This window comes from Engystomops pustulosus, chromosome 7 (genome assembly GCF_040894005.1).
Source record: "Engystomops pustulosus chromosome 7, aEngPut4.maternal, whole genome shotgun sequence".
Classification (NCBI taxonomy): domain Eukaryota; kingdom Metazoa; phylum Chordata; class Amphibia; order Anura; family Leptodactylidae; genus Engystomops; species Engystomops pustulosus.
Window position 1 is genome coordinate 113,559,449 of NC_092417.1, and position 24,362 is coordinate 113,583,810.

Genomic DNA, 24,362 nt, shown 5'->3' on the forward strand with positions numbered 1-24,362 from the left:
ATGCAGAACAGTGGATCCTGTCATATTGGACACACATCAGCTTGTAAGTGTACTTGGTTTACAATCCTTCATCCTGTTGTTATAGGACATCTACCTTAAGTTTGACTGATGGTAGCATTAGATGGCCATTTCTTTATGCACTAATTGGAACAATTGTAAGTGTATAAAGAAACAGCATATTATGGGAGAGTCTCTCCATAGGACAACAATCAGTCGTACACTGCACAAATCTGGCTTTCATGGAAGAGTGGCAAGAAGAAAGCCATTTCTCAAACATATCCATAAAAAGTCTTGGTTAAAGTTTGCCACAAGCCACCTGAGAGACAGCAAACATGTGGAAGAAGGTGCTCTGGTGAGATGAAACCAAATGGGAACTTTTATGGCCACAACACCAAACGATATGTTTGGTGTGAAAGCAACACAACTGCTCACCCTGAACACACCATCCCCACTGTCATGGTGGTGGCAACATCATGGTTTGGGCCTGCTTTACTTCAGCAGGGACAGAGAAGAGGGAAACAATTGATTGAAAGATGGATGGAGTCAAATACATGACCTTCTGGAAGAAAACCTGTTCTAGTCTGCAAAAGACCTGAGACTGGGACGGAGATTATTATTATAAACAAGACAATGGGGAAGATTTATTAATGTAAAACCAAAGAATACCCCTATATTCAGCCTCTCCAACAATATACTCAAAATACCAAAAAAGAACCAGAGCGGCAAAAGACTTCAATATATAAAAATATGTAATATTCTTTATTGAAAGTACATAAATGTAACATATATAACCCTCAAATGGGAAAAGAAGAAATTTGTAAATACAGTATATAGGGGACACAAGTAGCCCCAGATGGAAAAAGGGCAGCACAGGAGACCAGTGGCTACCCCTGTTAGTCCAGAGTCCAAATAGTATAGTAAAAAATAATAAACATAATATGGTCAAAGTATTAGACTCAAATGCATTGGGCAAAAAGTGGCAGTAGTGCAGTAAGAAATATGTAAACCATACACAACACTGGAGGTACCGTCCAGTGGTAGTAATAGATATGTCAAAATACTATTGCACACTCACCCGAAAACATAATGGACAGACACTGGGCAGTTCAGGGGAAAGCCAAAGGATACACCCCTTTGGCTTTCCCCTGAACTGCCCAGTGTCTGTCCATTATGTTTTCGGGTGAGTGTGCAATAGTATTTTGACATATCTATTACTACCACTGGACGGTACCTCCAGTGTTGTGTATGGTTTACATATTTCTTACTGCACTACTGCCACTTTTTGCCCAATGCATTTGAGTCTAATACTTTGACCATATTATGTTTATTATTTTTTACTATACTATTTGGACTCTGGACTAACAGGGGTAGCCACTGGTCTCCTGTGCTGCCCTTTTTCCATCTGGGGCTACTTGTGTCCCCTATATACTGTATTTACAAATTTCTTCTTTTCCCATTTGAGGGTTATATATGTTACATTTATGTACTTTCAATAAAGAATATTACATATTTTTATATATTGAAGTCTTTTGCCGCTCTGGTTCTTTTTAAGATTTATTAATGTGTTCAAGGCTCTGGCAGTGCAGATCTGAGCACCACTAGTCTTGTGCTGCACCAGATTCATTATTGTGTAAATGAATCAGTACTGTAGAGTTCTACTTTTAGACCTGCTTTTAGCTGGTCTACACTAATCGCCAAATTTTGGTCCAACCTCTGTGATTTTTTTGGCGCATTAGTCACGCCCCCTTATTGGACTAGTCTGAAGCAGCCAAAAAATGGTCTGGAAGCAATCATGAATTCCACCAATTAATCCATATAGCAAAATCTACAATGAAATGGTTCACAAATAAACTTATCCAGGTGTTAGAATGGCCAAGTCACAGTCCAGACCTGAATCCAATTGAGTGGAAAGAGCAGAAAACTGCTGTTCACAAATTCTTTCCATTCAGCCTCACAGAGCTTGAGCTGATTTCCAAGGAAGAATGGGCAAAAATGTCAGTCTCTCCATGTGCAAAACTGAGACATACCCTAAGCGACATGCAGCTGTAATTGCAGCAAAAGGTGGCACCCCAAAGTATTAACTTAATGGACATCTACCACCAGAATCAAGGACTGTAAACCAAGCACACTGACATACTGGTGTGTGCACCCTCTGGCAGGATAAGCTTTTCTATTATCTTCTTATACCCTTGCTTTTACCAAAAAAAGGCTTTTAAAATTATGAGTGGCTTTGGGTTACATAAGTGTTAATGGAGCCCCCAGGCTCATTTTGCATACTCGTTAAAGCCTTTTTATCTGAAACAATGAAAACTAAATTGCAGCAAACTTTGCTGTGTAAGTGAAAAAGTTGCAAAGGAATAAAGCACTTATCCACTTATGCGCCAAAAATACTAAATACTCTGCTAAGCCTACATGAAAGTAGAGCAAATCTTGAATTGCATGAATTGTCTTCTATTGTCTCAAACTTTTGGCAAAAACTAATTGAGAACTTTAGATTCTCTAGGCCTGAGTACAATATTTCACCACAAAAGAGAACCATGGAACATCTTTGCTTTGATACATAGGCTCTATCCAGTGTAAATCTAGGTATATATCAGCATTCTGATAAAATTGGTCTTCCAAATATTTCCTGCTCAGCAAGCAAATAATAAATACATCTGCAGAAGCAAAGCAGAGTAAATTGTGAGTATGCTTTCTTAGTTCTAAGTAAATTAGGCATAGAAGACCACATATTCATGGCTATTCAAGCTTTATATTCTCATCATTTAGCTTACTGTATTGTTCAATGGTGTATGTCCCAATTTGTTTACCCTGTCAACTGGGATGAGACAGAGGTGCCCCCAGTCACCTGTCATCTTTAATATTATCCATTGAACCACTGGCAGCTGCCATATGCCCAGACATTAAAGGTATAACTTTAATCCTACTAACAGAATAAATCTAACATGCTACTTATGCACTACAGTGAATGACGTTTTTTACATACCCCATGAGTAGTGATGAGTGGCCTCGGACTGCAAAGTTCAAGTCCAAAGCGAATTTGGTGGGTTTCGCACCCATGTATCTGGAGATCGAACAAGACCTGTTGTTCGGGATCCAGGTCAATTGACTTAATTGACTGCTAAGAAGCTTAGCCTTTTCTAAGCGACCACACATATGTCCTCTGTACGCATGCCTGTGACTTACCAGGCCGGACATGTGACTCTGCAGTATTAGAGCAGAGTCCAGACAGAGCTAGATAGGCAGGGCAGGGCACTTACATATAGATGGGAGGCTGTTGTTTTAGGTACAGGTGAAAATTTGAAATAATTGCTCTTATTAGGGCACTCTGAGGAACTGCATTAGGCTACTTATAGGCTGCTATAGGGATATTCTTACTGATCATAGAGGATTATGCAACAATACTTGGAAAGATGAGAATATTCCCTGCAATCTGAGTGGCAGGCTTGTAGTGCAGCATAGAGTTATGTCATGGGTGGCTTGGTCAAGATGAACAGGTCTCAACTATGCCCATCAGGGCCGGCGATGGGGAGACCACAATGTAGTTGTGAGTTCCCCCTTGGGCACTCTCAGTGTGTGTAGTAATAGATCCCCGCGCAGATGGTGAATGAGAGGCCTGTGGTATTAGCAGCAGCAGCCAGGGATCACACATGGAGTCAGGGATGTTGAACAATATACTCACAGTCTCTTTATTAACCAGACAGTCCAATGCAGAAGCGGGTGACAGGTTGTAACAGATTTCCACGAGGCAGTGGATTGGTTGGATCTGTAGCTTTACTTGGGAAAGTCCCTCAGCCCTGGTCCAGTAGATAGGGGCTGGAAAATAGCTAAGGCTGCTTAGGCAGCTCTAATGAATGCAGTCTCTATGGAATTAGGCACACAAAGCTGCCAGTCTGGCAAAGTATATCTCTTGGAAGGGAGAAAGTGGCTAGCAGGCTGGCTGTCTCTGCAGGCTTACACACAAAACTACTGAGGAAACTCTGCAATGTCTGACAGGATGAAAATGCTGGAGTCTTGCAATGAGCTTCCTTTTATAAACTTTAGGAGCGTACTGCAAGGGTAGTCTGAGTTTAGTAACCAATGGGAGTCTGAGGATTCTGCAGGAGGAATTACAAATGAAACATTTAACATAAACATTGTGAACAATAACCCTCTAACACACATGATGTGTCAGATGTAAAACCACATATTGCCACTAGTATAGTAGTATAGGATAAGAAATAAAGGAAGGTGTACAGTATAGACAAAATCTCTAGACTTAGCTTCACAGGGCTGGCTACATTCCATTAGTATCGTGTCTAGCAGGCCATTACTATGGCATCATCTAGCAAGATCTTGAAAGTCCTGTTTCTATATAGTTTTCAGCTCCAGAAAAATCCTTAAGGTGCTGGTTCCCGTGAAAAGCATATAGTCATTCTTAAATTGTAAAGGTTCTGTTGTCAGTGAATAGTGGCACTAATATCAAGATTTTAAAGATGCTCAAGTCAGTGAATAGTGTGCACTAAGGAGCATCTGTCAGTAAATAGCATGCTTTAATACCTAGATCATTACCGAGCTGCTGAAAGTGAATAGCGTGCATTACTACTTAGATTCTAAAGGTGCGGTCACTGTAAAGTTTGGCACTGAGGGTCTTTTTAAATGAGGAAAGCAGGAATTAAAAGGGTTGTCTGGGCTTTAAAAAAAACTATATATCTAGCCTGGAGGGCTGTAAAATAATAAAAACTTATTGTTACCTTTGCAGTGCTCCCATTGTCCCGCTCCACCACGCATCAGTTCTGTGCCCCTGTTTGTTTACAGAGACGGGCATGCCCATCTGTCCAGCTGTGCGCCTAACATAGCATCGTTTTCAATGTGTATCAAGTGAGTGGAAGTGGTCAGAGGGGAACCAATGCCTCTGTAAACAAATAGGGGCATGGTAGTAATGGACGGCGGTGCAGGAAAATGGCAGCATCGGGGGGAGTAAGGATACATTTTATTAATTTTTTCTTCACCCCATCCCTGGCCAGATATCAAGTCTATTTAAAACCCAGAAAGCCTTTTAAGGGACAGAGATGTGGCTGGGGGCTGCTGCTGTTGATGTAGCTTGTGTTTTTCTTTGGAGAGTGGGAGAGTGCGTCTTTTGTCTCTTTCTTCACAGTCTGAGCATCTCATGTATAACCACGCACCTGAGCTGCAGTGGCTGAGACACCCAAAAAGTCTGAAAACACCTAAGGCTACCCCTGTTGCTTAGGTTGGCTCAGCCTGTTCAATCGCCTCCCAAGTCACAAGGACACCCAGTCTCCCCACTATGGAAGGATGTGACACCACCACTGCCGTCACCATCACCAAGCCTGTCAACACCATCTCCCAAATAATGCAAAGAAAAAGCAAGTTTTGCCCTGCGTAGGAGAATTTCAAAATTGCTGGCTTTGAAATGCCCCCATTCAGGCTGGTGGATATGGAGATCTTTAAAGATCTGATGGCAGCAGAGTATGAAGCTCTCAGCGTCCACTACTTTTCTAGGCAGGCAGTCCCCACCCAGCACCAACAGGTTATGGACAAAATCAGATTTGCACTTCTTAATGCTATTAGCCCCAAGTTGCACATCACAACTTACCACTAAGCACAACATTACATCTCCTTAATGGTCAACAGAGTAAATGTAGTGGCAGCTGGTCCTGAGACAGGAGGCACTCTGGCTCTCATTGGGTACCCTACCCAAGATTGCAAGACACCACTTGTTGCTTCCTCCTCTCCTGCTTCCTCATTCAGTCAGCACATCACCCACACCACCACTTTTAATAAAGCCATGGGAAAAGGCAACAGGCTGTGCTAAAACTCGTCCGTCTGGGTGAAAGACCAAACACCCCCCACAAGCTGTGGACTTAGGTCTAGTAGCGATAAATGAGTGCCACTGAACCTCAAGCGTGGCAAGGTGGTACTCAACAATTGCCATAACCTTGTTGCAGCTTTGGGACAAGCCAAGTTGATGCACATCCCATGTTTTGAGCATTTGCTCAACTTGGTGGTGCAAAGGTTCCTAGGCAACTATACAGACCTGCCAAAGTCACTGCTTGAGGTGTGTGCCATGTATTCACATTTTTTATGTTAAAACCCTGCTTCTGCTCGCCTATCTGCACTACAGAGGAACCTTGGTCTGCTTACTTTGGTCTGTACCAATTTGTTGGAATTCCACTTTACATATGCTGGAAAGGATCTTTGAGCAGCAGCAGGCAATTGTTTAGTTCCATCTCCAGAATGCTCGGGTGAGTCGAAGTAGTGTGCAGCAGCACTTCATCACCACTAAGTGCCTGAATAAGTTCCATTTTTGGAACTTAGGCTACATTTACACAAATGTGTGCTTGCCCAGCCCAGTGTGTGCCACGGGGTTGTGTATCCGTGCAGACAGATATATGTTCCCAAGTGGCCGACCTTAAACTGTGAATTTTGTAATTCCGCTTTCCCGGAACTTCAACTTGAAATTTTTGTTGTTACAGTTTTTGTTGTTACAATTTTTATTGGTCTGAAATGTGCATATCAACCAAAGAACAGAATAAAGACCTTGTGAAGATGCAAGCTCATGCTGGTACAGTGAAACAAGAGACCAAACAAAATAAGAAATGGGAAATCTCTACTTGGTAGGCTATTTTTAATTTTAACAAGGGGGAGCTAACTAGCCCTAAGGCACCATAACCAAGGAGTAAAACTTAACCTTTATTAGTATTAAATAATAGATGATGACCAAAAACTGTGAACACAGGGTTGCACCAATGCCACGTGTAAAAATATCCCAGTGCTGGTTTACCGGATTCCCCAGACTGGGTGTCATATATGCCACATAAATGTTAATGGGGCGAACAGTAGTTGTGGGTAGTAGATTTACAGGTGAGGTGTCAGGTGAGACTCCAATGTGGGTTAAATATACGGAATCTATGTAGGTAAGTGAACTCAGAAGGATGCAGTCCGCACCTCCTGGTCAGATCAACAGGCTTTTTTTCACCATATTGCCCAGATGGGTTACTGGGGAAACCTTTCTTTTGCGTTATGATACTACATAGGTCCTCATGGTGTGACCCAATATTTCATGTTTCAACTGTAGGATTTAGGGAAAGGTGAAAAGATGATCCCCAGTTGACCAATCACTAAAATGGGCTGCTTTATTAGCATCTATGCAGTGATGCCATGTTGTTAAATCACCCTACATATTCTGATTATCAATTGGCCCAGTCGTCCCATACACCTGGAAAAATCATTCACACCACACACTACTAGTATTGATCCTATACTGCCTCCTATGTAGTTTTATATTAAACTGAACACTGGATTGGCGTGCCCTGCTGACTAAAATTTAGCTACCAAAGCCCCCCAACATGTTTCGCCGAGTACTCGGCTTCATCAGGGGTAGCGGGCTTAGCTCGTGAGCGGCGTGCGGAGTATAAATTTATATGCTAGTCCAGACTGCCATTGGGTGGTGGGTTTGCCCAATCAGATGCCCGTGTCTGACAATCAGGTGGGGGGTGGGGGGCACGTGTCTATGACGTTATTCCGACCGCCCCTAAGTATGTGCAGGCGGCATCTAGTTAAATATCCAACACGAGGTTCCCATCGTGCATAGTAACCATACACGTCACCTATAAACCGCCTACATCCGAGTTCCCGTTGGTTCCCATTGGACCTGACTGGTGACGCGGATGGGTGGTCTCCCTCGGTGGAGGATTTGGTATCCAATCACATGCTCATCATGTGATGTGATCACGTGATCTGAGGCAACACCCCGTGGCGTTGCTATGGATACCGTCTCCAAGGGCCAGAGCACCGGACCAACGGGAACTCGGACAGGTGCCGACAGAGCATCCTATAGAAGATCTAAGATAAGCACAGGTAAGTATACAGTCGTTAAGACCTGATCACCTGGGCAGTCATATAGAAGGATCATGATAAATTAGTGCCCGAGACGAATAAGAACGTCAGGGACATTCGTAAGTACAAAATTGTATGCACGCCTATATTTAATGGTCAAATTCGTCCAGTATAGAATTAATATAAGATATATATCTGCACAACAGGATAAGATCCATATTGAGGTGTATGCCACTGTGAGTGAACGTCATGAGACTATGGTTAGTAGAAATATACTTATACTGTTATTTTCAAAAACCATCAAGCATAAGTGAAAAAAGAAAGAAAAAAGTTAAAAAGAGAAGGCTCAAACGGAGTTAATGGGAAAGGTCAGGTCCAGCTAGATCAGGCGACATATATGAATAAAGTATAATCCTGTATAATCCTTCATTAAGCCCTATAGGGCTAAGGCTCTTGAGGCGGTGAATCCACCTTGCCTCAATCTGTAGGAGTCTCTGGTTCTGATCGCCTTGTCTTGGACCACGTTTAATACGATCAACCCCCCAGAATTTCAGGAATGTCCACACTATTACAGTTGTAAAAATCCCTTATAACGAAGAACTCTTGATTATGGGGATTTGTAAAATTCTTAGTCCCGGGTAAGTAGCGGCAGAACGTACAGGACCCACAGGAAAATGAGCCAGTGGTATTACCACCCAACTGTTTCATAGGTCCCTTCAAGGGAGCAAAATGACTGTGTACCAGATAGTCTCGTAGATTTCTCCTCCTCCGATACGTTATCGAAGGGTACTCAGGTAGACGTTCAGACAGATCTGGATCGGTCTTGAGGATGGGCCAATATCGTCTCGTTATGTTGGTAATTTTACCAGCATATGCATCATAGGTGCCTATACACCTTATTGGACCTGCTTGTATTCCGTCTTCACGGGAGTTGGCCAATAGAGACCTGTCCATACGTTTAGCTCTCGAGTAGGCCCTATAGAGATGCTTTTTCGGGTATTGTCGCTCAGTTTAGTAGTTGGTCACATTCATTTTTGAAACTCTGTTCATCAGAGCAATTCCTCTTGGCCCGGAGATATTGGCCAACGGGTATCCCTCTTAAGAGCTGGGGGATGCAAACTATCCCAATGGAGAAGACTATTTGTAGCGGTTGGCTTCCGATATATATCCGTATGTAATTTGTTGTCATCCCCAATGCTTATGGTAAGATCGAGAAAGTTTATAGATTCGTCAGAAATTTCATGGTTAAACTTCATTCCAATCTCATTTGTATTCAAGGCTTCTACGAAATCTAAAAAGAGAGGAGCATCCCCTTCCCACAGTATCAGTATATCATCGATATACCTACCCCAATATAAAATATGGTTGGTATGGCTCAATAGGTCGTCTGAGAACACTATAGTGTCCTCCCATCATCCAAGAAAGAGGTTCGCATATGAGGGCGCACAAGTCGCCCCCATAGCGGTCCCTCTGACTTGGTGGTAGTACACTCCCTCAAATAGGAAGTAATTCCTGGTTAGGACAAAAGACAGTAGGTCAATCATAAAGTCATTATGCACCCGGTATTGTATTCCCCTGGTGCTAGTGAAGTGTCGTATAGCGGTCAAACCCAACAGGTGGGCGATATTACTGTAGAGGGATTCTACATCAAGACTCGCTATTTTAGTTTGATTAGTGATGACCAATTCAGATAATTTGGAGATTGCATCTTTAGTGTCCCTGATGTATGATGGGAGACTCTGTACAAATGATTGTAAAAGAGTATCTAGATAAATGCTACATGATTGTGTCAAATTATTGCAGCCGGACACTATCGGTCTCCCTGGTATTGGATGTTTCTGTTTATGCACCTTTGGTAGTGCGTAAAATGTCGCTATAGTTGGGTTGGGGCATGATAAAAATCTATTTTCCTCCTCACTGATTAGGTTGCCACTGAGAGCCTCATCTAGTATTTCTTCTAGTTCATGAGCATACTCTCTAGTGGGATTGTTAGGCGACACTTCATAGGTATTTTTGTCACTGAGTAATCTCAGAACCATGTACCTGTAGTCAGATGTGTTCATAATGACAATATTCCCCCCTTTATCCGAGGGTTTTATAATAACTTCATTGTTATTCTGCAGAGTCTCAAGGGCAGCTCTCTCTCCCCGAGTCAGATTTGAATGGATATTTTTCTTGTCCAATTTTAAAGATTTTATATCCTGAGTAACGAGTTGGACAAAAGTATCCAAATTTGAATATTTGGAAAAGGGGGGTCTCATTCTGGAATGTGGTCTGAGGTCGGTCAGTGGAGGTTTTATAGGTTGTGGACCCACTAAATTTTCCTCTTCTAAAGTGATTAGAGCTTCTAGGGCTAGAGTCTCCCTCTGTACAGCCCTCTTCCTCGCTGTGTCCTCCTCTTTGTGCATTTTGTGAAGTGCCAATTTTCGGGCGAAAAGGTTAATATCCTTTATCCAGGTGAATTTATCACATTTTGGTGTAGGGGTGAAGGAAAGACCCTTGCAGATCCTCTCCAATTGGATGGCGAACATTGGTGGAAGTCATTTTCAAGTCTTTTCAGAGATGCTCAATTGGGTTTAGATCAGGGCTCTGGCTGGGCCAGAATAGTCACAGAGTTGTTCTGAAGCACTACACTGAAATTTTAAAAATAAAGTCTCTATTATCCTATTACTCCCTCAAACTTTCTCACGACTGAAGATTCCTTCCAGTGTGCCCCCTGAAGAAGCTGTGTAGGTGAAACCCATGTCCGCGGTGTGTATGACTAGCGCCCTCATGGAGATTTGATATGCTCATTTTAAAGTTTTAATTTGTGAGTATAATGAAATAAAATACCGTTACCCTTTATGAAACAGGGTATCCTATGTATGTATGAATTTCCTCTACACAGTCGACCGTGGAGGTGTAACTGAGGTTGAAGGAGGATAAAAGGGGAGCGTTTCTCTCTCTGACTTATTCTTGTGAGAGGACTCTTCAACCGTGAGGGAGTCAGAGGATCTCCAAGGATAAGAAGTGATTGTTCAATGCCATTTCATTCAACCGGATCGAGTTAATGGATTGAAAAACAGAGCTCTGGTCGGAGATTTTATTTTTAAAATTTCAGTGTATGACTTTTTAATGTGGACTCTTGGATCGGTCCATGACTGTTCTAATAGCTATATTTTACAGGTTGTAACCAAAGTGACAAGTGATTGCTTTAATGAAATATATGATTTTATGGGGTTACAAATCATACTTTATTTTTTCATTTTTATTTTAGTTGTACATTGCTCCGAAAAATCTAGGTGCAAAATTTCCATTAAATTCCAGCAGCAAAATCAGGCATGATAAACCAATGGCATTTACTCATAGATCCTGGCACTATGACTGTGGTGTTCACCTTTGATTTGTTATCAATGACCTCCTTCCTTCTGAAATCAATTTTTATAATTATGCCAATTACCCAGTATGGTTCTGGGGGGTGTTACCAGAGTCCCTCTGGGGTCTGTCTGCACAGGCTGTTACACTGCTGCCCTTCTGCTTCCTCATATCTTCTCCTTACCTCCCTCTGATGTATTCTCACTGCAGCAGAGGATCTTGGGACCCGAAATCCTATAGATTGTGGAGAGGACAAAAATGTTCTAGAGAGGGACAGTTCTATCAGAAATGTGTCATAGTGCCTTCACCAGGTCCACACACCAGCAGGTATTCGGTACAGAGGGATACCAGTGGTGGATGGTGGTAGGGACTCTGAACCACAGTGAGAAAACCATATAGCAAGTATCCTGGCTTTTAGTGGCAAAACAGCAAAGTGGGTCAGGGTGAAGTTACAGCCCAAATAACCAACAGTTACACTGCCTCAACAGATCAGTGCAAAAAGAGTGTTTCAAACCCAAAAATGTGAAAAATTGTAATAGATTTCAATGCATATACACAACAACCCCTTCATTTATACATATGCAGAACCAAAACCGTGGATATATCTGATGATTGGTTTGTCTGGAACATATTTGGAACATATTCTCTGTTAACGGCCACCATCATTCTTCATTTGTTTTTCTAAGCTATGTAAAGGCCGAATCAAAATTAAGAATGTAAATAGAGCCAAATAGTAGTTCATCCTTGGTTTCACTTATTTTAGGATATTCAGCTGGAGTCCTCTAGATGGTGCTCTGACACCTCATATTAATGTGAGTTGTATAGGTTTTAGGAATATTCCTATTCCGAAACAGTGAACTGACTGAGACAAGTTAATAAATTATTATCTATCAACAGGACAGATGAAAACTAACAGATCATTCGGAACCCCACTGATCATGACAACTGAAGTTAAATTTTCAACATTTATTAAGAACGTCAGGATTCGGGATGCGTGGATACACTGGACCACCGCGGGAGGTGGTACCAGCCGACACCTGGGACCTGAGTGTAAGTGGCACCTGGTCTTCACCAGAGCCCGGCGCAAAGCGGGTTGGACTTGCTGCGGCAGGATACCACCAAGTTGTTCCACAGGTGCAACTAGCCCGCGGTGGCAGCCGAGGTCGAGGTACCTTAGCAGGAGACAGTCTCGTGGTCAGGTCCAGTCACAAGGTCAGGGCAGGCGACAGAGATGCAAGGTCAAGTCCAATCCGGGGTCAGCAACAGGAGGTCCCGGCAGATGGGAACGAGAACACAGCCAAATGGGACACAGGAGCAGGAACACATGGGAGCAGGAACGCAGGATACAAAGGAGACACAGGAAAGCTGGAGAATCACTAGGGAGCTTTTTCTAAGGCTGTGAGGCACATAGATTCGGCAGGGAAGACAGGAAGGGGCTGGGAATTTATAAAGAAGGGTATCTGGCGTGCTCTGACCCTCCAACCATGACCGAGTCGGCGAGCGCGCCCTATGCGGCAGGGACGCGCTCAGGGAGCCGCGGGTGACGCCGCTGGATCCTGCCGAGGTGAGTCGCGCGGCGACTGGTTGGATGGTAAATGGGGAGCCCTTGATGTTACGCAGCTATCAAGTGGAGACAAGGGATGTCAACCATAAACTTACAGTTCCTTTTATTCCTGAACACGGCAATATCAACAACAGAGAATGATTTAACTGGTTCAAGGTGGCTGGTTGGATGGTGTTCAGTGTAACATCCCGCACCAGGGCCTAGTCTTTCTTCAGTGGCTGTAGAGAGCCAGATCTCAGAATACCGGAGTGGCTGTCTTATGCGACCTTTGGCACGCCATGATAACAGTGCTTGGTATTGGGACCGGAGGACGGCCCTACAGCCCGGCAGGTCTCCAGCAGGTGGTGTGTGAAAGAAATATAGAGGAAGAGGCTGATGCAATAGGTTTCTCGCTGGAGCATGTGCCATGTGCCGTGCTTCACTATGGAGAGGCCTGGCCATAGGTGAGTGAAATTTAAGTGTTTAAGTAGCCTTAGTCTGCACTGGGCGCTTGCTGTTGACATGACGTAACTTCTGTGCCTCTTTATACAAACAGAAGCCAGCAGTGATAGGAAGCGCTGCACAGGAGCAGTGGTGAGAGGTGAGTATACCTTGTTATCTGTGTACCCTTTGGGGCCCAGAGTAAAAGAAAAAAATTATTCCAGCAATATCTATCATATTTTCAAGATTCACAATTAATGTTTTTCAATAGGAAGCATTATTGTCTTCTACCAAGAGATAGCAATCTGTCCATGTAATGTCATGAACACACAGGCCCAGATATATTAAAGCCCCTGCGCCAGTTTTCTGTCTGACTTTGCACATTCTTCGCACATGCTTGCACAGAAGGACCAGGGACACATTTTTGTTGCGGCCGCACTATTCTGCAATGAAAGGGACAATCCTGTGTCGGACGATGCAAAACATTTGTAATGCAGTGACTGATAGAGTTGTGTTGCACACCTATGTTAAAGGTGCACCAAAAACAGGCGTACTCTGTCGGAGCAGTGCAAGGGGCGTCATATTCATGAGGAACGTGCACCACATTTCATGAGTTAAACCTACTCAAAACACAAACACCAGATATACACAGAGACTATATTATTGAAAAAAGCATATAACAAAGAATTTTATTAATCAATTGTAATGACATAAAAACATACACAATCAAAAGCATGAAACAGACGTTTTTTTTACGGGGAGGGTGGCAACTAGTACTGGACAGGTAACATAAAACATCGAGGTGGCGTGGTGACGTAAAAACGTCAATGCACATATAATCTATCTCCTGGGCCTATAAGGAGACTGTAGTAAGGCACAAACACAGACATAATGACTAAATATAATGTAATGAGTAACACGGTATAATAAACCAATATTAGTGTTAACCTAGGTACCAGGATGTATGCAACCACCAGGATGAACAAGTACCCCGACGGCACGCTGCCTTCGTCAAGGGGTACCACATTTCATGAGTCTGTTGAACACTGCATCCTCTACAGGCAAACTGCACATAGTACAGTTTATACTTTTTGATAAATGTGGGCCACAGTGTCACTTACATCAATCCTACGGTGATTTTGCACACTTGTTGGTTGCTGCATATTGTTTAGTCTGTCTATAGCTCTAACTTCAGCATAAACATTGTCTTCCTCTCATATTGAAATGACTCATTGAATTTCACAGTAACTTCCTTCTCTTTTTCAGAAAGCCTTCACATGTTTGTTGACCTTTGAGTAAACCTTTTTACCATGAAGTGCATTTCACAATCCTGCAAAAATAGAAAAACTGGTGAAAGTACAGAAAACTAATTTATTCCGATGCATATAAGGTGCTTGAAATTAAACAGTTTTAAACACACAACTTATCCCCTAAAACTTATCACATTCATCCAGTTTTTCTCACTAATGTCTTCCGGTCATAATAAAAACTATTACTGACATTTTACAATGCAGGAGAAAATAGCTCTTTCCCTACTGTAGTTACCATGACTCTATAGATGGAGGCTTCTTCTTCCATCTTCTGGCTTCATCCATAGTGTTTAACAGCTGATTAGCAACAGCTGATTGTTGTCTCAATCCCCTAACCTAGTTATGACCTAATTAACACCTTACAGTACAGTGGTTGTCCATATTCTTTTTTACTGTCCCACTAGGGCAGTGATTTTCAACCTTTTTTGAGCCGCGGCACACTTTTTATACTTAGAAAATCCTAGGGCACACCACCAACCAAAATGACACTGATACAGTAATATTATACATATAGTTAATAATATAGATTCTAAATTTATTTTACTCACTCATTGTGAAACCTGAGCCTGTTTCGATAAACACAAAAGGGATATCCTGGCAGGAATGGTGGAAAGACACACACGAAGCTCTTCCTCAACAGTTCTCATAATCTGATGCTGATTATTATGTGGCTCATATACTGCAAAATAAAGGGGTACAATGAGAAGTACTATGAGGCCAGAGTACAAGTGCCAGCTCATATACTCAGCATATGGGCTGGTACTTGTAGTACTCCAGCCTCATGACTATAGTATTTCTCATTTTACATTTCTCATTGTTATATGCAGTATACTGCTGGGGTACTAAAAGTACCAGCTCATATGCTGAGTATTCTGCCAACAGTTCATATACAAAAGCTCATATAGCAGCATTATTGGTGGGCATTACCTTGGCGGTGGGCAAATGCGAGAGTCTCTCCGCTCTCAGGATGATGCGCCGGCCTCGGTGACGTCATTTTGTTGCGCGAGGTTCAAAGCTTGTGCATGTGTTATTGTACACGTCTCCTACATTGTAGGAAGCCGTGACTGCGCATTGCCAGGAAACAAAACACAGGGGGCACCATAGTTTGGGGAACGTTCTCCGCGGCACACCTGACCATGTGTCGCGGCACACTAGTGTGCCACGGCACACTGGTTGAAAATCAGTACACTAGGGGACTTACACTGGGGATACCTTGTTCCCTCATACAATACAGTGCAGTACTTCTGTACTGAAATGTTTTGTATCTGTCAGCATTTTACAGTTTACAGTTTGTAAGACCAGAGGCTGTAATGCTTCTGCAGATTCGTTATAATGTGCCTGTGGCATATTGTAATGAATCATATGTAAAAAAGCCATATATTACCATACAGTAGTATGGCAGTATATGGTAGGAACAAGCCGACCATCTAGGGTTTAAGTACCCTAGAGGGTGTAAAAAATAAATGAAAATTGAAAAAAAATAACAAAAAGTAAAACAAAGCCTAAAAATACTAATCGCCCCCTTTCCCTAGAACTGTAAAAATCACAAACATCTGAGGTACCGACGTACCTCAAAATGCCCATCTATCAAAATATAAAATCGGTAATTCCAGGTGGTGAACCCCATATGTCCAAAATGCCACTTTTACACAATTTTACATTGCATATAAAAATTGTATAAAATTTGGTAGCAATGAAAACATCAAGATGATACCAATGAAAACATCATTTCATCTTAAAAAAACATGACGTCTTACAAAGCTCCATACACAAAAGTATGAATAAGGTATAAGCGCCAATTCGTACACATTGTTTTAATTTTTGAAAATGCATTAAAACAACATAAAACTTATATAAATTTAGTATCACTGTGACCGTACCGACCCAAAGAATAAAGCAGATGTATCATTTGAAGCACACAGTGCAGGTCCTAAAAACTGAGGCCACAAGAAAGTGACGAAAATGAGTACATGACATAATAATAATAATGAAAAACAACGAAGGGGTTAATAACCCATGTGTAAAGTTTTGGTCTTCACACAGAATGAATAAACTGATTTTTAGAGTGTCACACATATTTTGGATTAGATAGAAACAATATGAGATAAATGAGATAGATAGATGCAAGATAAATGAGACAGATAGACTTTGCAAATCTCATTGGATCTTTGAACCAATGTGTTTTTTGGTCATTGCTGTCCAGAGTCATTAAACAGTGCTGTCCATGTGTTTTTATTGCCAGTAAATGAGACAGATATACATATATATATACAATAAATAGATAGATATGCAACATCCCCCACCGGGGCCTAGCCTTTTCTTGGGGCCTGGAGACAGCCGGGGCCCGCGGTACCGGAGTGGCTGGCGGTTGCGGCCTAAGCATGCTATTGTCACGGTGCTTGGTACGGGGGAACCGGAGGGCTGTCCTACAGCCTGGCAGGTCTCCAGCAGGGTGGTGTTGGCAAGAAATGATGAGGGAGCGGCTGCTATAGCGGATCTCCCTGGGGCAACCCTTTGGTGTCTAGAGTGTAAGTCTCTGTGTGGTGGACAGTGTGCCGGTGATGATGGTAGTTGTAGTAGCAGGGACCAGACGGAGGCAGAGGTTGAACAAAACAACTTACAGTTCTTTATTGGAACCGCAGGAACTTCAGCAACATGCCGTGAACAAAGTGGTGGGGTGCTGGAGAGGTACTTGGAGGGAGCCACAGGAGTAGAGCACCAGCCTGGATGCAGATGGCAGGCTGGGCGGTAGCTGTGTCCTATTAGGATGCTTCAGCTTGTTCTCAGGGGCTTCAGGTATCACCTTTAAAGGTAAGATGATACCCCTTTTCCTCACTACACTAACTCTAGTCTAATACTCCACTCTTCAGAGGCAGGGGCTAGGCTCTTCCTGCTCTGGTATGGGCTAGACTGAGATTACTCACTCACTCACTCTAAGTCTACAAGATCTTCTCCTCTTCTCATCTGGGAGAGACTTCTCTCACTAACTCTTAGAATCTCTAGAACATTCCTGGCCAGGGGGTTTTATTACCTCCCTTTGGTCAGGTGGTGGCTGCTCCTCCAATCACATCTCAGCTTACAGAGCACAGGATGTAACACATATCATTGGACAACAGCATCTTGCATCATACAAAATACTTAACCTCTGCCTTGCCAGGCAGGATTCACCACTGCAATATCCCCTATGTCCTATCAGGATCATGTAGTGTAATGTGGATATATGCAGGTGGGACGTATTCGCAAACACTCCCTCGCCATTGCATCGGCGAGGGTGTTGCATACCCCGGGGGCAATTGAAAGAGCCGCCCTCGGCTCGACTACAGATGGTTGAGGCGCATAGGTGGATACGGGCACTTCGGGGAAGTGCAGGCTATGTGAAGGTGTAGGGACAAACCGCCCATGGTCCTGGAGACAGGCACCTGGGTTGGTGTCGGACTAAGACAAAACATGTAGCTGTATGACAGTTGGTCGCTGACGCCATTAAACCGAACTGTACAGTAGGAAAGGTGTGGTGTCATGTCCTGTAATCCACTCCTTGCACCAAGGCCTGTATATTTGTTGTATCAACACTTCTTCCCTGGCGGCAATTATATAGTGTGTCTATCTGCATTGCGTTAGCATATGCGACACGAGTACCTCCTGACGTCCTTACCCATAGTATGAGTGGCATCCAGGTGCTATCTCTGTAACACCCCCGGTCCCCGAAGGACCCGCAGTTTACGGACTACCCCCATGTGCAAACCTCGGTTTGGGGATAAGGTAACAGTCAGTGTTTCACACAAAAAGACGGTCCGACACAGCCACACTACAACCTGGAAAGCCTAAGACAGGGTTAATGCAAACTACTGGCATATAGACAGGGTGCAAGCATATTGTAAGCTCACATTGGCTTAGGAGCTCAATGGGTACACATCTTAAACGTTGCAAACGTTACATAGGAAGTTAGGCTACTCAGGGTAGCAGGATCAAATGTCTCTTTTCCTGCAAAGGAAAGGCATAAAAAAGGTGCAAGCATAATGTCCGTACCTAAGAGGGAAGGCATTAAGTGCAAAATAGTAATAAATTACATGGCAACTTTTCCTCAAAATTGGCAACAGTCTCTCAGAAGGTCTCCAATAGGAAAGTCCATCTTCTGGGCACAGCCCTTGATGTGGGGAAAAGTGCAATAAAGTTGCAAAGGGTCTCCTCTATGTGTAGAGGGACAGAGTCCTTTGTAGGAATCTCTGCTGTGGCAGAGGAAGGGGTGCTATCATAGCACATAATAGTGGAAAATCTCTTGACTGAGATAAATAAGGGTAAGAGTCTCAGGAAAGTCTCTGGCTCTATAGGGTAGGAAAAAGCAAATATACAATATGTACACAGTACCTGAAGAAGGCTTTCAGCCCATCAGGGGTTACTCGGCATCGCTGGGTTCAGCAAAGACAAAATCCAGCTCCAGCAAGGGATCCTGTACATCCTCAGCGGGAATGGGTGCCAGCTAGGGACACCCGGTGGCAGTAGCGGGGACTGCAGGTGCAGCAACATCCTCCGGACCTTCAGGGGGAGGAGCACTGTCGCCCGGGGTGTCGGCTGTTCCAGCCGGGGGCTCAGCTGAGCCAGGGACCACGGAGGGGTCCAGAAAGACATAAATAGGAACCTGCGGCAGCGCCGCGGCTCCTTCCAGCTCCGGTTCTTCTGGGGCCGGGTCATCACCCCATTGGTAACCGGCAAGCGGAGAAGTGGGCCTCGTTGGAACCTCCGGACAAGGCTCACTAGCCGGGATGTCTTCTCCCACAGAAGAGCCGCGGGATCGGGCAATACTCCCGGCAGGGGAGACGGTGGGGGTGGCGCCCTGAATCATGCCCGGCCCATGGATGGCAATGGGACCCGTACTCACGATTACCGTGGATGGGGCATTCACGTGGGTCACCGCCCGGGGACTCGCAGCCGAGGAAGAAGAGGTGTTCGGAGATTCCGGCCACTCGTCGTCCTCATACCAGTCGTCGTACGGGAGGTAGCGGTCCTCATCGGAGTCGGGGATCCGGATCACACCAGCCGCCCAGGGTCCTCGGGGCCCCTCTTGCAGGGAGAATTCAATGCACTCGCCTGGCTTCAGGTTGTGCTGGCTCTCCGGCAGATCAGGCCTCTTGACAGACTGGCGGGGTATAAATACTTCCCGTCCGGTGTAGTCCTGGGTGGCGAAGCCATAGCCACGCTGCTTATCGAAGAACCGGACCATGCCGGTGGTGCGGTTCTTTTCCACCCAGGCTCCAGCTGTAGACCGGCCGGCCATGTAGCGTTGGGCCTCCTTCTCGCGGCGGCGCTGCTCCGAGACAGCGTCCCGGAGTCGCTGGCGGGCGGCCTCACCTCGGCCTCGAGGCTGCGGAGGTGCCGGTGCTGGGGCTCGTGGCTCCGGTGCAGGCTCGGCTCTCCGTGTTGGTCGGGTAGGTGCCGGAACAGGAGCAGGAGCAGCCGGAGGATCAGGGACCGTCTCAGCAGGGCTAGCAGGCCGAACAGCAGGGTCAGCAGGCCTCGTAGCAGGTGGCACAGCAGCAGTAGGCCCAGGCGCTGGCTCGACAGGAGTCGGGGCCTCCCCACGTGGCGCCTCCACGTGGGCCCGCGGTACCGGCATGGTAACCGGGAGAGGCACGAGGAACCGCCCGGGATGTAGTTGGTACTCCGTCACCGTCTGGACATACTTCCTGGTGACGAAGGCTCGGGTCAGTCCTCGATGCAGCCGGTGCCCAGCAAAGGGCCTCCGGACCGGCTGCGCAGAGACCACAACCATGGTCTCTAACACTTCGTAAAACTCTGGACGCTCCACAGGAGGGAATGGCGGAGGACCCCACATGGTGTTGACCTCACAGTCCAAGATCCGCATGAGTTCTGGCGTTCTGTTGAGGCGGGGCAGGAAGTCCGCGTCGCGCCAGGGGGAGGAGTCCAAGTCCTTCCCGCCAAGAGCTGTGGCGGGCTCTAATTTTTCCTGCGCCACAGGAGGCGGGGTTCGCGCCCTTCGCGCGTGGGTGGAGCTTGGTGTGTCGTCTGGGTTTCCCGCCAGTGAAGATTTTGGCGGGCTGGAATTACTTGCTGCGCCACAGTTTCTGAGGTAAAATCTTTAGGCGCGGCAGCGCCGGATGTAGCAGAGCTGGTACAGTTCTTGCAGGGATTAACCTCTTGAGTGCTGGAGCGGCGCTCGACAGCACGTGGCAGCAGTATAACACAGTTCAGTCCAGAAACACACAAGTACTTGGGCCTAAACCCGGATGGCAGCAGGGTTAGGCAGCACAGTCTTTTCAATAAAGGAAAGTCTTTAATGCCGTGATAAGGCACAGAAGTATCAATCCTGTTCGTGACGCCACTTGCAACATCCCCCACCGGGGCCTAGCCTTTTCTTGGGGCCTGGAGACAGCCGGGGCCCGCGGTACCGGAGTGGCTGGCGGTTGCGGCCTAAGCACGCTATTGTCATGGTGCTTGGTACGGGGGAACCGGAGGGCTGTCCTACAGCCTGGCAGGTCTCCAGCAGGGTGGTGTTGGCAAGAAATGATGAGGGAGCGGCTGCTATAGCGGATCTCCCTGGGGCAACCCTTTGGTGTCTAGAGTGTAAGTCTCTGTGTGGTGGACAGGGTGCCGGTGATGATGGTAGTTGTAGTAGCAGGGACCAGACGGAGGCAGAGGTTGAACAAAACAACTTACAGTTCTTTATTGGAACCGCAGGAACTTCAGCAACATGCCGTGAACAAAGTGGTGGGGTGCTGGAGAGGTACTTGGAGGGAGCCACAGGAGTAGAGCACCAGCCTGGATGCAGATGGCAGGCTGGGCGGTAGCTGTGTCCTATTAGGATGCTTCAGCTTGTTCTCAGGGGCTTCAGGTATCACCTTTAAAGGTAAGATGATACCCCTTTTCCTCACTACACTAACTCTAGTCTAATACTCCACTCTTCAGAGGCAGGGGCTAGGCTCTTCCTGCTCTGGTATGGGCTAGACTGAGATTACTCACTCACTCACTCTAAGTCTACAAGATCTTCTCCTCTTCTCATCTGGGAGAGACTTCTCTCACTAACTCTTAGAATCTCTAGAACATTCCTGGCCAGGGGGTTTTATTACCTCCCTTTGGTCAGGTGGTGGCTGCTCCTCCAATCACATCTCAGCTTACAGAGCACAGGATGTAACACATATCATTGGACAACAGCATCTTGCATCATACAAAATACTTAACCTCTGCCTTGCCAGGCAGGATTCACCACTGCAATATCCCCTATGTCCTATCAGGATCATGTAGTGTAATGTGGATATATGCAGGTGGGACGTATTCGCAAACACTCCCTCGCCATTGCATCGGCGAGGGTGTTGCAGATAGTTTTCACTTTTCAAAGTCAGAGTGCTGTTTATTTTTGGCTTTCTTACAACCTTTTAGATTCTGGCCTGGCGTCTCAGGCCAAACTATAGCAGATTATACGCGGGTAGTTTGACGTTTGCCAAAGTATACACTTGGGTATAAAATAGTCCCCCCCCAGCCAGAATATACAACTCCTACGTGGAGCACTGCTACAGTCTTGGCCAGGCCGCAGTATAACACCAGGGATAAACTCTGTACCAGGGAGTGTAAAATAGCTGCGTCCAGGTTGGTACCTTTAGTGACCTCTCATAAAAAAGAAGATTTGCCACATTGGGCGCAAATTGAACAGTCGGCTTGTTTGCAGACACCGATCGATGCCCTACCCTGGTTGAAACCCAGGGAAAGACCGCTGATTATGTGCCCACTCCTCTCTTCTATGCTCTCGATTTGGGATAGGGTCAAACATAGCTATAGATTACAGTCTCCACATTATTACAATGTCTCAAATTATTTCTTCGATGGTACCTAGTCCCTGTACGTATATCGCAAGCAGTCCCTACCTATTCTCCCCTGTGCTTTAGAGGTTGTGGTACTAGAGGCACTCATTTCCATGTGTGGTGGGACTGTCCAAAGATTCGTAGATATTGGAGGCGCATTTACAATATTCTATATTCTATAACCATGATAAACCTGACACTTTCCCCCAGTCAAGCTTTACTTAATGAAAAAATCCCAGATATCTCCACACCTGTGAGGAGATTTGTGTCCTTTTTCTTTCTAGCGGCAAAGATAGCGATTGAAACCTCTTGGAAGAAAGCCACGGTTCCCTTGGAATTGATTAAAAACAAACTAATGTGGATAATGGTAAACGATAAGCTTTATTGTACAGTACAAGATAAAATGAAGTTATTCAGTGAAACATGGCAGATGCGGATTGCATATCAATCAAGAGTTTAATATTAATAGAAGATTTCTCGTCTCATCAGGACCCCCTTCCCTTTCCTTCCCTCCCTCCCCATTTGTGTTTACCCTTCCCTCCTTTACCCTTCCCTCCTATATTGGAGATAATATGCTTTGAAGAATTTTAAACTAGACTCAGTGGGTCTATAAATCTGAACGTGCAAATCGTTAGACCAGCTGGGCTTTGATTAATGTTATGTAAAATGTTCTTGTTGAGTTTCTTTCTTCATCCCCCCTCCCCCCCTTTTTTTTTAATTTCTGTACCCCTTCAAAAATGTTAAACAAAATAAAAACATTGTGAAACCAATGCCCCGGATATGTCTATGTGTTGTGGTTCTTGAAGCACTGACTTCGACAGCAGTCCACAGCTTTTAAATTGTCCCCAAATTTTTGAATGGCCTTTTCCTAACTATTCTCTGAAGACTACAGCTACTCCAATTGCTTTTGAACCTTTTTCTACCAGCATTTTCCTTCCACTCAACGTGGCTTACGCTCCTCGTGGAGTGTGTCAATGGCTGCCTTCTGGACATATGTCAAGTCAGCAATCTTCAACTTCATGAATCAGACTAATGGAACTTTTAAAATGCGTAGGAAGGCTTTGCAGGTGTTTTGGATTAATTATTCTAATTTTCTTAGATAATGGGGAAAATGTATCAGTACTGTCAGAGAGAAAAACTATTCTAGTTACCCATGGCAAACCAATCAGAGCTCATATTTAATATTATTAACAGCTAATGGAAAGTGAAAGCCAAGCTCTGATTAGTTGCCATGGGCAACTAGAACAGTCCTGCTCTCAGACTTTTCTGATAAATCTCCCCAAATAATTGTGTTTTTCTTGGCTTAAGCCATTATCATCAACATTAATATTAATACACTCTTGAAAAAGTTCACTCTGTGCCTCTATATAATATATGAACTTTACATCAATTGAATACATAAAAACACACCTTTTAACACAAAGTACAAACACAGCAGTTTAATCAGCAACTTACTCTCACAACTTTCAATCGTATTGGCATCTTGAGGACATCTATACGGTTAAGAGGAGCAGAAATTTGGACTATCATTACAGCTCCCAACCAGGGTTCCCTTGAACAGGAAGTATTGTGGTCCAATGATAATCCAACCCGGGAATTTTTGTTTTTAAAAAGGCACTGAACGTGACAAATCCTGGGCTACCCAGGACCCCAGGTTCCTGCTTTCAGTTATTAAACCTGTCTAGCAAACTTTGTGCTGGGGTGATGGCCTGGATGCCCACAGAGATGGCTCTGATTGCCGTCTTAGGCACCAGTGCCATAGGTTGGACACAACTAACCTAGGCCAAAATATACCCCCACATATAATTTAGCCTAGAACATAATTTTAGACAACTTTAAGCCACTTTAATCCAAGGTATTGTCTTGTCATATAGATATGAGATACAGTAGATATACTGTGGCATTGCATTATATGGTAGGTTAGATCATACCATCTAGAGCTAAAGTACCCTAGGGTCTAAAAAATAGCAAAAAACTATTTTTAAAATGTAAAAAATATTTTTTTAAAAGGACTATATATTCAAATCCCCTTTCTTAAGAGCTGATAAAAATAAACAGTAAAAA

At 44.6% G+C, this 24,362-nt stretch overlaps 1 protein-coding gene across 1 annotated transcript in view; it reads right to left on the reverse strand.

Annotated features, from left to right (window-relative positions):
* Positions 1-3,093, reverse strand: part of LOC140068938 (inactive hydroxysteroid dehydrogenase-like protein 1) — a 40,580-nt gene extending 37,487 nt beyond the window's left edge. Inside the window, exon 1 of the mRNA XM_072114290.1 lies at positions 2,987-3,093. The gene's annotated coding sequence lies outside the window, so the exon portion shown is untranslated. The remainder of the gene's footprint in view (positions 1-2,986) is intronic.
* Between the last annotated feature and the right edge of the window lie 21,269 nt (positions 3,094-24,362).